Source organism: Mustela nivalis (genome assembly GCF_964662115.1).
Source record: "Mustela nivalis genome assembly, chromosome: 8".
NCBI classification, from domain to species: Eukaryota; Metazoa; Chordata; class Mammalia; order Carnivora; family Mustelidae; genus Mustela; species Mustela nivalis.
Genome location: NC_139027.1, coordinates 109053782 through 109068434, shown reverse-complemented (window position 1 = coordinate 109068434; position 14653 = coordinate 109053782). Strand labels below are relative to the sequence as shown.

General features: G+C 38.2%; 1 long non-coding RNA gene across 1 annotated transcript; it reads left to right on the top strand.

Annotated features, from left to right (window-relative positions):
• The first annotated feature begins 2310 nt into the window (after positions 1–2310).
• LOC309872343 lies at positions 2311–9898 on the top strand. Its single transcript, XR_014315797.1, has 3 exons — positions 2311–2355; positions 4517–4653; positions 9711–9898. It is a non-coding gene; the product is annotated as an uncharacterized lncRNA (long non-coding RNA).
• The last annotated feature ends 4755 nt before the right edge of the window (positions 9899–14653 follow it).

The following is a 14653-nucleotide window of genomic DNA, read 5'->3' as shown; positions in this document are numbered from 1 at the left end:
TCTCTCCATCTGTCAAATAAATAAGTAAAACCTTAAAAAAACAAAACAAAACAAATAAACAAAAAAATAACTCAGAGTGTTCTTCTTAAATGAAAAAAAAAAATTCTGACAATATTAATATGATATATATGGTTACATTTTAGCTCAACCTGAGGCCAGGCATGTAGACCCCAGTGATAGAGAGATTCAGTTCTTTTTGCTTCTAAATACATTTTTATTTCAGAGATTAATTGAGTGAAATAATTTGTTTCTGCAAGTGATTGGGATTTTTGTAATGGTTGCCTTTGGATTATACATAAATGACACGTTTTAAATCCGAGAGCAACTGCACAGGTTATTACAGAAAGTATTAAATGATAAATATAGCAAGATCTGTTGATTTTCTAAAAGCTGATGAGTTAGAAACATGTATTTCTTTCTTTCTTTCTTTTTCATATGTTTATTTTCAATCATAACTATTTGGAGTCTTTTGATTTGGTCTCAGAACTCTCTTACCATTCGGAAGAAGCACCACTTAGAGAAAGTTCACTGAGGGCAGGATGTTGGTTTTACATCTGACCTCTGGGAACCCTAGCAAAGTCTCATGGTTCAATGCCCAGTTTCTTCATCAAAATACTTAGTGAAAAGAATATATATTCTGTTTTAATTTCCACTGCAGAGAAGGTTTTAGGAGCCAGAAGTTATTGGCTGAGCTTTCAATATTTCTATCACAGGCATATTTGTTAAGTCTAAAAAACCTGAAAAGACTTGCATCTTACCCTCGTAGCAGGTTCATTGTGAGGAATGGTATGGATCGTGGGAGAAATTCCTTGGGTCTTACATAACAATGAGATTGTTATGTCAACAGGTCTGCTAATAAAGGCTTCACTTTATTTCGGGCTCCACCTATTTTGTTCATCTGCCCTTTGTGGTCCCACCCTCAAGCAGTTTTTCTAGTGCCCTACTCCCTGTGGTACCACATTTTTTTTCTCTTTGACAATAATTTTTTCTTTTCTTTTTTTTTTAATGGATGTTCTCTATTCATTCTTCTTTTTTTAATTTTTTTTTATTTTTTGACAATAACTTTTTCTTCTTGAAACTTTATTTTCCTCTACCCAACCCCAAGATAAATTTTCTGTGTACTTAGAATTTTATGCTCATTCCCATCTGGCACAGCTATATTCTCATATCATCTCTGTATTTTTTCTCTTGGATGCTGACTTTTTATTACCTACATTTTTTTTCTCTACCCTCTTCAACATTTAACTTGCCAGAGAAGCTTTCAGGAAGCAGAAAACAAAACAAAACAAAACAAAGCAAAAAAACCCAAAAAACCATTGAACCAAATATGAACGAACTCCCTTTGAGAGGTAACCTGAAGGCTAATAGATACATTTTTGAAGGGTACTAGATACTTTTCCAGAGCAAATTTCTAAGTTTGGTTCTGCAGTGTTTTCCTAGAGGTAGCATGGATGATTCAGCTGTGCTTCTAAAGCATATTGGAGGAAATGTAATAATATCAAAGATTGTCAGGTAAATGATGTGATTTCATGACAAGGGCCCAAAAATAATTTGAAAATTTTAGGAAGACAAGTTACGGAAAGAAAATCATCGCAGTGAAAAATGCAGCTTAGCATAATGGAATTGTCCTTCAAATGTTGTCATAACAAGTCTAAAAAATAAAAATAGAGTGTACCTAGTGGACAATAAAGTGATAGCATCTGAGAACAAAATCAGTTAACAAAAGCTTTCCAGAAATGAAATATGAAGGAGGAGGAATTGGACATGGTTTAGGAGATAAAAGTGGCTATAGAATTGAAAGTGATTATGCAGATAGATTTGTATTTTTAATAGATCTGATCATATTTAATAGAGTGTGTGCAGAACAGAATTTGGACATTTCTATCAGTCACTCAGCTGACTAAAGAATGTGTACAAAGAATGTGTACAATGTGTACAAAGTCACGCAGCTTTGTACACATTGCTTTCACTTTGGTATGTTGCCCCAGGAATTTCATTATAACTTCGAGAAAGTGATGTTCAGTTCTTGTTTTTCTACGATAATGCCAGCTGAAGAAGCATTTTCAATCTCTTGCTCCATAGTGATCTATGAAATCAGTTATTTTCAGAATTTAGAGGCACTTGATTTCTTAGGATTTCTTTTGACCTTGAGGTTCTGTTTGTCAATGAAATGTGCCTCCTCTCTGCAGATGGTGAAAAGCTGCTGAGTTCATCCTTAGACGATGAAGTCATTGTTGACCACTGTCATGGACATCTTTGTGAGCTCATGCTGAACGCTAAGTCCAGCTTAAATGAATTGCAACATATCATCTACGAATATGATTATGGAATTATATGACCACAGATACTCCCAAGGTAGTGAACACATTTATTGAGGGGTATTAGAGGACCAAAGCCAAAGAAACATTTTGGAAATGTAGACGGAAGTTGAAAAAGAGAGAAATTTGGTTTATATATCCAAGGAAGATGGAGGAAACCTTGAAAAGTGGAAAGAGCTGTAAAAAGTCACTGCCACCAAGCTGAACATGGGAATAACTCATTCAGCAAATACTTATTTTTTTTCTGTTTGCATGTTTATCCTCACCGTCTTCCTCCTTCAAGGTAGAAATGTGTCCATTTGGCTTGAAAACATGTCCATATTACATCTTAAACTATTTCTTTTGTAAAGAATTTTTTTTTAAGATTTTTATTTATTTATTTGACAGACAGAGATCACAAGTAGACAGAGAGGCAGGCAGAGAGAGAGAAAGGGAAGCAGGCTCCCTGCTAAGCAGAGAGCACGATGTGAGGTTTGATCCCAGGACTCTAGGATCATGACCTGAGCCTAAGGCAGAGACTTTAACCTACTGAGCCACCCAGGCGCCCCTGTAAAGAATATTTAAAAAAAAAAATGTTTTTGTAACAATTTCCAAGTAGAGAACAATGAATACTTCGCTATAATTGTCTTTAGAGATTCATAATGGATTCCTCTTTCTCTTAAAATTAACTCCTATAATGGCATCTTCATATGCTTCATTTATGTCTTAGAAAGATCATTAAATTTAAGGGCTTGACAATAAGTATTGTGTAATTGGCATCCTAAGATTCTCACTACAAAATGGAAACACCGCCTCTTCAATTACTTTAAGCCTTATCTTTTAGGAAGGAAAAACTAACACATAGGGCATGAAGTTCACAGGTATGCTAATTGTGACTAGCCTATTCTTTTTGCTTCCTTCCCTAGTGGATTTGCTGACCAGTTTATGCCTATTGTAAGTCCTGATTAATTTTTAAAGAACAAGTAATTACTCATTTCTAAAATGAGTCCTGTGAGGTCGATAATTAAGCTTAGGGAGGATATCTGCTCCTGCTGCAAAGATTCTTGTTGTGTCTAAAGACCTGAAAGTATAGAAAGCATAAATGGCTTTGTCATATAAATTAGATTTCTGTGTTCTTATGGGCAAAGTATCCACATTAAGAACCTGTAGTAGCCCAACTTTGGTACCTGCCTTTTGTCTTTTTAGGATATGAAGAGGAAGGGACTTTACAGTGGAAAGATTATTTGGGAGATATCATTGAGGTATATGAATGACCTAATTGGATAAGTTAGGGTCAGATAGTATCTAAAATTTCACTTTTACCTAGAAGTTGGCATTCATAGAGCAAGTGAGTTTTGACATGCTTTAATTGAAGAACTAATTTGTTTGCTAATAACAATCTAAGAAAAAATATTTTTCCAAGTATAGATAGATGATGTAAATTTTTATAATTTTTATTGATTATTTCAATTACAGATTTAAAAAAGTAATAGCAGTGATAACACCAGTGACAACAGCAGTAGTGGGAGGGTGATCATGAATTTTATTGTATAAACCAGTACATTTTTGAAAGTGAAAGCAAGGTACTATTAATGATTAAGGACAGAGAGGCCAATTCAAATCAGAATATATAATAATACTAAGTAATGACACTAAGTAAGAATGGTAGATATAGTAAATACACTCAATTCAATAATCCAAGTGGTCCTATCCAATCAGGATAGTAGTTACACACACACACACACACACACACACACACACACACAGAAACCAGCATTCAAAAAGAAATTTAGAAATATTCACATCTTTCACTTGCATTTCTTGAATACCATAAACATAAGAACATACTGTAAGAACATAACATCAAATCTCCCTTTAACTTTCAATAAATTTCCTCACATACCACACCAGTGCCTATTTATTATTTAAAACTCCTGAAATTGTGTTGGCCTATGTCCTCCCTCTACCCCTCCTCCTTTGGCAGTCTGGCAAGGCTGAACCTTTCTGGGGGAGAGGAAGCTGGCAAAGCATAGTCCTTTTTAGTGAGCAAGGAGCAGGTAAAGCTGCTAATATTCACCTACTAATAGTCTTGGTCCTGTGCCAATAGCCTGTATTAATAGAGAAATCTCTATTAGAGAACTCTTATATTAATAGAAAATCTCTAATCCTGGTGCTATGATAGAATTAGCAACCTCATCTAAATTTCATTCTTGCTATAGATGCTCTTGCCATTCCCATTTTGTAGAGGAGAGAGCTGAGGTTTACCAAAAGTAAGTAAGTTGCTCAGTGGTGGATGCCAGAAATTCAGCTTGGCAGTTTGGCTCAAGATCTGATGCTCCCAGCCAGTAAGTGCAAGGTAGGCTTCAACCTGGTCTCATTGAGATTGCCTAAAGGCAGTAAAAACTTTCACAAGTTATAGTAAAAAACTCACTATAACAAAACATGTCCAGTTTAAGCACATGATAGTGTTAACAAGAATTCTTTCCCACTTTGAAAATCACTCTAGCATGAATGGAATATCTGGAGCTCGCTGATAAATGAATCCAATGTGAAAATAAATGCATATGAACACAGGTTATTTGGAACACTTAGGCAAAAGTGAGCAGAACACACAGTGAGAATGGCCTATTTTTCATCCAGTTGGAAGGGGCTGCCATTGACTGAATTTAGCTGCTATTGCCAGAAAGACATTAAACCATTTTTAATGCCCAGACCATTTTTTTATGACTGTCTGAAGGATATCAGATGAGTTATCCATTGTAAATCAATAATAATTTGCTTTAGATTAATGAGGAACTAAAACTGTTTCTAATAAATGTCTAAATGCTTAGCATATTTTGAAAACTAATCATTTTCTGAGAATTAGATTTCTTCCCTGTCCTTAAAAAAGAGCTGGAGGTGGGGGAGGAAGAAAAGGTAGCGAAATATTTTGGCAACAGAGAAATGTAAAAACAGTAAATGAGAGAATATGCATTCCAGGGCTTTGTTTTGTAATCGCAGCTGTTCGGAGGCTTGCTCTGTGGTCCAAAGTGCTCTAATTTACAGCAAATAAGATGCCACAGAACCTTCCATGCAGGTTTCTTGGCAAAGTCCATTGGCTACTTAATGGCTGGTCAGAGTCTTCAGTATCAACTAAGTAACTAGAATATATTAGAAATAGGTGCATTCTTGTCCAAATCATGGTCTCTGTGACCTGGCAATGCTCTACAGTGATTGGGTAACTGGAGCATGTCTTGGAATGTGGATGGATGGGTCTCACTTTCTGTCTAGTCTTCTTCTTCTTCTTTTTTTTTTTTTTTGTATTTAGAATGTATCATGGGAAAAGAAAAATGTAGGCTCATCTCATCTGTTAATTTGATACTTTTATAATTCTATTTTTCCTGAGGACTTTCTTATGAAATTGGAAAAGTGAAAAAGAAATCCACTGGGGAAGTGCAAAGCAGAGAAATATTTTTTCCCTAAATATATCTGAGTGATTCAAATATAATGCCAAAATCTGAAGGTAATCTAGTGGTTGGTAAACAGCTGAACTTGCTGTTCATCAGACAAAGGAAGGCAAATGATTACTTGTAGAATCCCTGCCCGCATAATCCCAGGCTTGTTTTGCAGAAGGAATGGAAATAGTACAGAATATTGTGGGGGAACAGTAGTATATTCTGAACTGGGTGTCTGGTCTCTTTTAGAGCTTTCTTTCTAGCAAGGTGCAGCAAATGTAAGGATCTCAATTTCTGGGTTTTCTGATGCACGAGCCACATTTTTCATTATCTTTTATTCAACAATAAATGAAAGTGGGTGTGCCTTTTATTGGTAACATTTCAGAATGGAGTCATTTACCAAGGACTGGAAAGTGTTTAATTTCAGTGATTAAGTGATTCTGTATAAAACCAGCTAAGAGTCTGTGGCAAAGATTTGCCCATATCTGTGCTCTCACTTCATCTTTGGGACTATATTTCCTTTACAGCTCGATGTGGTCATGTGTTGAGCTCTGTCCAATGGAATCTGAGAGCAGTAATAGGTGCTACTTCCAGGCCTGGCTCACAAAACCCTCTTATGAACCATCTCTTTTCTTTTTTTTCTCATGTATTGGCTGAATGGCAGGAATCCCTCAGACTTAGAGGGTGTAAAACCACAATACAGAAGAAGCGCGGGTCCTTGAATGAGTACATGGGAAGACTACCCCACCAGAAAAATCCATGACCAGCCTGTGAGAAGCATGAGAATAAAATGTTATTGTGTCAAGTGATTGTTTTTTGGCCACCAGTAGCCTTACTTACTTTGGTGATACTAAGTTGGTTTTTTTCATGGCTAGGGTGATATCTTTGTACGATGATAATGGTCCTGCTATCTAAGTTAGGTCATTTAGATTCTGGTCCTGGCATTTGCCTGTTAGTAGATGCACGCTTCTAGGAAGATAACTAAACTTCCTCTCTGGCCTCAGTTTTTCAGCAGCAATTGAAGAGTTTGGAAAGCCTATATGATAAGCTAGAGATTTTTTTGGTTGGCAGAAACTCTGACAAACTTAAACAAAAGGAACTTACAAGAATACAGGAATTTATAAGGCTCACAGTATCAAAGATAATGTTAGAGAGCCAGGCTAGGGGAGGAAAAGAATCAGGGGAGATCTGGTCACCTGGGCAGCAAGACATAGTTAAAAATATTGTCACGGGCCCCCTCTGGGATTCATCGTAGGTCTTTTTCATCCTTGCATATTGGTTTGGTTTTTCTGGGTAACAAACTACTTCGAAATTTTGTGGCTTAAAACAACATTTGTACAGCTCATGATTTTGTAGGTTGACAGTTTGAGCTGGTTTCAGCTGAACACTTATGCAGATCCAGAGCAGGCCCAAATGAGCTGAGCCTGGCTTACTTATGCATCTTCTATTAGCTGCTGTGTTGATTGAGAGCTGGTCCTTTCAAGATGGCTCAACTGGGATGACTTGTTTCTACTCCATGTGGTCTCTCATCCTCTAGCAGGCTAGCAAGAATTTGTTGACATGACAGGTGAGCAGGGATCCAAGAGTGGTGTAGAAGTATGAATAGTCTCTTGAGGCCCATGTTCAGAACTTTCACAGTGTCACTTCTGCCACATTCTGTTGGCCAAAGCAAATCATAAGGTCAGCCTAGATTTCAAGGATAGGGAAATAGACTTTAGATCCTGATTAGAGGAGCTGCAAAATTCATATTGCAAAGTAGTATGGATATAGGGGTGGTGATGGAAAATGATTGTGACCATTTCTGTAATTCATCAAACCTTGCTTGGATCATGTCTACTCTATGGGTAGGAAAGGACTGGCCAATTTCACACTCCTCCTAAGAGTGAACACCATGTAGGAGAAGTTAGTTCCCAAAGTGGAATTAGAGCAAAGGGAAAATGACCTGAGCTTGACAGATCTGCTATTGAACCTACCATCATGAGCTAAATTTGTGATCTCAGCAAAACAGAAAATCTCTCAGAAACTACTTTCACATCTGCAAGGTGGGTTAGTTATAAGATTGTTGTAAGAATTAGAGATTATAAAAGAAAGATATGGGTACCATGTTTATATACAGTAGGCACCCAGTAAATTCTCTAGTTTTCATCTTGAGTTGACAATGGAATGAAATGTAAATTCACATATTTACGTTCTTCAGAAAGTGATACAGGAGGACTTTTTATACTACAGCTCAATCTACTGTTGTTTTTACCACAGAATTCAGAAGTGTTAGCTATTAAAAAGGTCTGTCTTCACCATTCTCAGGAAATAAGGTTGCTCCAGGGTTTTTTCAGCTGATAAGTATTGGAGTGGCCACACTGTATTCTTTAGCTATATCTTTTCTTACTGGTTGAGTGGTGGAGGTATGTCTAAGTATGCTCTGGTTGTTATAACAAAAATACCATAGATTGGATGGCTTGGACAGTGAATATTGATTGATTTCTCATCACTCTGGAGGATGGGAGATTCTTGATCGAAACACCTGTAGATTCAGTGTCTGGTGAGGTCCATGTCCTGTTTATAGATAGTTGTCTTCTCATTGTACCATTATGTGGCAGAAGGAATGAGGGAGTTCTTTGGGCATTAATCCCACTCATAAGGCCTCCATCCTCATGGTCATGGGGTTTCAATGTATAGATTTGAGGGGATACAAATATTCAGTCTATAGAAGGTGCCATTCTGATTGGCTGGTTCCTGTGCTCTACCATTGTTAAATATCATGAATATCCCCTTGGCTATATCTAAGGAACATGCCACAGCCTTAACAAGATTCTTTTCTAGAAAATATTGTGGACTTACAGAACCTGAAGTGCCATTTTTCTCCAAAGGTGTTTGACAAATGTGTATTGAATCAATATTTGAGTAAGTAGGTAGGTAAATGAATGATTTGGAGAAATCTCCTAGTTATGTGATAACAGCTTTAAAGATGAGAAATATCTTAATTAGATGCAGATGATGATTTAACTCTGAAAGCTGCTAAAAGAGACATTTTAGGGATAGAACTGCAGTTGAAAGCTACAACAAAATTGCACGCTTGCTTTATATCTTTTTCTTGAAAGTATTTTTCTCTTCAATCTAAACTATCTCTTGAAATAAATAATACCAGGCCTTGCTATGGGGGCATAAATTTTAATTTCATCAATTTGTCCTAAAGTTAACTGTTCTGAACTTTTGGGATTGTGTGCAGGGAGTGTACCTCCTGTTTTTTTTAACTACTATTTGGTGAACAGGTGTTTGATGGTTTTGCCCACCTCACAATTCCAACTGAAGTGCAGTATAGGTAGGGATTAAGATTATATGACTGCACTTAGGACCATCCTTCATGCTTCATGAATGTTGAAAGTGCATTCTGTCTCATTTTTCCAAACTAGAACACCATGGTTGATTTTAGCCTATCTGTGTGTCCTCTCCTCTTCACTTGGAATTTAGGGGACCACCAGCTCTGGAAGAGGGTATTCCTTAATGTTCAGCAAAGCCCCTTCTCAGGCTGCGGCAATGATGTTTTATCAAGACACAGTGAATTCTGTTTGATAAACAAATCCCATTTGGAGCACTGAAAGATAGATACATTACTTATCTTCAAAGAGAAAGCTCTATAGAATTTATGACTATCAAGGGGCACAAAGTTAGGATAACTACATGTACTTAATACCCTGGTTTGTCTGGAACATTCCTGGTTTATACATGTTGTTCTGTCATCACTCTAGGTTAGCATTTGTTCCTGATGTTTTTATTTAAGTGAAGAATTGTTGTCAGTATTTGTATTAAAATAATCTAGAATAGACTTGGAAGACCTCCACATTATATTTTCATTTCTCCCTTGTACTCACCTAGCGGTGTGTTCGATGTATGTGGGGTAAAGAGGGTTCTCATTTCCACAAGTGGTCCAATCAGAAAAGGAACAGACATGACCCATTTTTCTTTTCCTAACTCTTTCCAGATGCATCAAAATCAACATCTCACTTTCCAGGTTAGCACGTTGTCCCTTAACTAGTTTAAATTGGGTCGACAGATGAAGTGAAATCCTCCTACCCACCTGAGGCAGACTGTGCCATGTGATGATCAAATCTCTGGATTCCCAGGAAGACTACAATTTTCAATTCCTTTGAAATAGATGGCAACATATAACTGAATTCTAGCCAATGGAATACATGTAGAAGTGATAAATGCCATATCCAGGAATGTCCCCTAAAATATCTTGCATGATTCTCCAATATTCTTCCCTTCCTTGTCAGCTGGATGGGTAGGAATAATCCAACTGAGGACCTGGAGGCTCTAGAAGGTGGTGGAGTCCATTGACAGGTGGATCCAGGCTTCTCAATGACTTCAGGTAGACCCTCCCTATCGCATTGCATTGAACTGTGAGTTGAACAGTAATAATCATTTTGCATTAAGTCACTATAACGTGGGAATTGTTTGTTATAACTGCAGGATTGCTTACTTTCATTAATGTTCCATCCAATTTTCTCCTAAAAATTCACCTCAGGATTAATTTCTATGGGTGACTCGCTCTCTTGCTCAACTCCTATGTGATATGGTAATCCCTTCGTTTGAAAGATTTTCAAGGACTAAGGAATGTGCTTCTGATTAAGCCAATTGATTATAGAAATAATTTGTATCTGTAAGATACATGGCTGAATAGGTATACATTTGTCCTGTGTGCTACTTTCTTATTATGTCCTTATGATAAAACTGTATTAGATAAGCAAGTAATGTTGACACCTACTATAAATTGGTATGTAAAGCGTATATTGACATGCAAAACACTGTGCTAAGTACATATATAAAAATAATCCTTTGGTGGGGCACCTGGGTGGCTCAGTGGGTTAAAGCCTCTGCCTTTGGCTCAGGTCATGATTCCAGGGTCCTGGGATCGAGTTCTGCTCAGCAGGGAGCCTGCTTCCTCCTCTCTCTCTGCCTGCCTCTCTGCCTACTTGTGATCTCTGTCTGTCAAGTAAATAAATAAAATCTCAAAAAAAAAAATCCCTTTGGCAACCCTTTAAGGTACACAATTTATTAGCCCTATTTTATAAATGGGGACACTAAGGCTTGAAGAACGTAGCTAACTTGCTGAAGGTCATGTATGTGGGAATGGTGGACAAGGGATTTGCAGGTAGGTGTACTTGACTCCAAAACCTGAGCTCTGGATCATTTTATCAGCCACAGTGGAGACCTCTTGACTCTTGCCGAGATTCATGATTCATGATGATGATAATGATGATTGACGTTTCCGCACACTGACTACTTGTCAGACCCCGCGCTCTGTGCTTTACTTGTGGATAGTTGATTAAATCTTCACAACCATCATAGGAGACAGACATTATTACTGTTTGTTGTGTGTACACCTAGTGTGCCCAGTAACCGCAGTAGCATGCAAATAGAAATCAGTCTCGTTTCTTACAAAAAAGAAAACTGCCGCTTAGACTGTCATTAGCTGTAGCACCTTAGACTGTCATTAGCTGTAGCACCTCAGGAAGACTGTCATTAGCTGTAGCACTCTGAGGAAGTGCCTTGGTCACTCTAAGTCTCTCTGCAGCAGTTTATACAGGTTGCAACCCTTCTCTTCAAAGCTAAAATTGGGAAGGGAGGGGGGAAATGTAGGGTGGAACCCTGTGATGTTGGATGTTTCTATTACTTTCAGAAAGAGGGGTTTTGTACACCTGCCCTCCAATATTATCAACATACACGCACACGCACACACACACACACACACACACACACACACACACTCCTTTGAACTGCTTTTATAAATCAACAGGGAACACAAATTCTTGAAACTGGCTTCCTGAGACTGGTTGCAGTCAGTCTTCACATTGTCTCTGAGCCAAGAGGGAAAATGCAGCAGACGCAGAATCGAGAGACTGTAACTACATAGTCTGGCTCTGTCTTCTCTACCACCAAAAATGATGGGGGAAAAAAAAAAGAAATAGAAAAACAAAACCCGAGACAGAAGGTAGGAGGAGACACTGGGGCAGCTCCAGCTTTCAGCAAGCCGGCTCTGTTCCACTTCCTTTTGATTGTCCAGGAAAGCTAAGAAAAGTAAAAACAGGGCTATGAGTGCGTGAAAGCAGCCCCGTGGAAACGTTACGTTAAACAATCGGCCTGTGGGTCAATTGTGAAGGGCGTTAATGTGCGAGACCCCGATAAAGAGATTTGCACGAATGGCCACAAAGCATTTCATATTTAAATACGGGTCCAAGTTTGTTCTGCACAACAGTATAAATATAACTAAGGTGGGGTGGAGAATGAGATTTGGAAATCAGCCGATTTTAAGGAAGCCAACACAAACACTCCATCAAATGCAGTGTTTCACACAGCCTTTTGTGCTCATTACTAGTTGTTGGCATGAGCTCATAAAAACAGAAAAGGCCGTGAAACGTAGGGGTTGGGATATTGTATGCCCTGGTGGTAATAAAGTAGACTGTTTATCTGAAAACAGCCTTCTTGTCATGGACATTGCCTTTCCTGGAAGGTGACAGTCTTCTTTTGTTTCACGGAGGTAGGGAGAGCCTGGAGAAGTGCACAGCATTTCAGGAGGGCTTCGATGCCTCTGCAGCGGGTATTGCTTCGTGGGATAGGTCAGAGGGCGAAAGTCTCTAATCTTGAAAGCTTTTTAAGTTAGGTCTTTAACATAAAGGAATATATTTTAGCCTCTTTAACAAATTCATACTGCATGAAAGGGTATTTTACAATAGACTAAGCAGGCCATATAAAATTAAGTAAAGCTGGCTCTGGTGCCTAAAAATATTTGGCAGAAATCCCTGGAAAGCCACATTTGAACATTTTTAATATATATTATGAGGCAGAAAAGAATAATTATCTTCTATTGAAGTTCCCAAGTGAGAGAAATATATTTGCAGAGCCCTTTCAAAGAAAACTGTCTGTATTGCAAAACTGTTGTGTTTGGGATAATGTCCTGCCTGCTTTGGCTTATGACTTGTGGCTTGTTTCTCGGAGAAGCAGCAGGCAGGGCCCAGACATTACTCCACTATTTCATTTGACTGCTACCTTGAGCAAGGTGTGTTTGCCAAGGGCCTTGAAGTACTTGGCTAAGAAGTTTCTAGAACAAAGACTTCTGAACTCCATGCGTGGATACTACCACGGAGGATTTGGGAACAAAAACCACCTGAGTGACTGAGGCTCTCTATTTCCAACCTGTACTCTTGATGTGAAATAAATTGCTTATCTCCTTTCTCTCCTTCTTTCTCCAGAGAGGGTCACCTTTCATGGGAGACAGTCCTGTGTCCAAAGCATCGCATTTCTCAGGCCAGCCCTGTGTTTTAGTGTAGGCTCCCTCAAACACAGACCCTCAGATAAGAGTTTTGGTGTAAGTAGGTAATTTGGGAGTGGATTCCAGGAAGCACACAGAAGGAGTGGGGAAAGAGAAAATGAAACGGAGGACTTTCAGCAAAGGACTGTGAAAGAACAGAACATCTCTACAGGGCTCAGTCCTGCTGGGGACCCTCTGCGTCACTGTGTAAAAACACAACTAAAAATTGTCCCCTGGGGGTGAGGCAGTGCAGGCTTGAATCTATATATTCACGAACTCTGGTTCCTCCTGTGTCAAGGATTGCTCCTGAATTGTTACCCTCCTATCTAGACTTTCCAGCCTGCCTAGATTGATACACGTGCTGCTGGAGAATGACCTTGGGCAGAGAAAGGCAAGGGAAACTGGGTGCATCTGTGCGAGAACTCTTTTTCGGCTCCCTTTGGGATAAGTCAAATGGATTTTGATGGGAACCTGGAAATATCAGCCACAGCCATCAAATCTACCAGATAAAGCAGGATTCTTGCAAAGTAAAAGCTCTTAGTTTTGATAGGTCCCCCATTCTGTTTTTAATTATTCCTTAATGTAAATCTTCCTAGTTTTTTAAAAATAGGTAACTATAGCTTTTAATGTTTTTAATTGCTTAAGAAATAATAATTACAGAACTTATTTATTGAGTGCCTACCTTATGTCAAATACATTCATTAATTTATTCAACTTAGCCCTTACCTCATAGTATACATAAAAATTAACTCAGCCTGGGTTCCATACCTGAACATAAAAGCTGAAAATATAAAACTAAAAATAGAAGTTAAAAAATATAAAACTTCTAGAAGAAGATACGGGGGAAATCTTCATGACCTGAGGATGGGCAATGATTTCTTAGCTATGACTCAAAAGCATTAATTTTAAAAGGTAAAAAAATGTACATGATCAAATTTAAACCCCCTGCTCCTCAAATGGTACTGCTAAGAAAAATCTATGGGCATGTTCTAACAAAGAGAAAGTATTTTCAAGATATATCTGATGAAGGACTTTTATGTAAAATACATAAATAGCTCTTACAATTCAATAAGAAGACAATCCAATACAAAAATAGGCTCTCTGTTTGAATAGAGACTTCAAAATAGAACTTATAAAAATGGCCATTGTTGTTGACTAAACATTTGTGTTCCTCCAGAATTCATATGTTGAAGCCCTAATGCCCAATGTGATAGTATTTGGAAATAGGGGATTGGGGAGGTAATGAGGATGAAGGAGATCACGAGGGTAGGATCCTCATTTGATGAGAATAACATCCTTATAAAATTAGACACCAGATCCTTCTTACTTTCTCTCCTTCTCCCTTTCTCTCTTCTTCCCCCCTACCCTCTTCCTCCCACCCGTGCTGTGAGGACACAGCAAAGATGGCTGCTTGCAAGCCAGGAAGAATACCTTGCTATGTTGGCATCCTGATTTCAGACTTCCAGCTTTCAGAACTGTGAGAAAATGTATTTCTATAAGCCATCCAGTCTATGGTTTTGTTATGGCGGCCCAAGCTGATTAATACATCCACAAAAGCCCATGAAAAGCTGTTCAACATTATTGGTCATGAGGGAAATGGAAATTAAAAACAC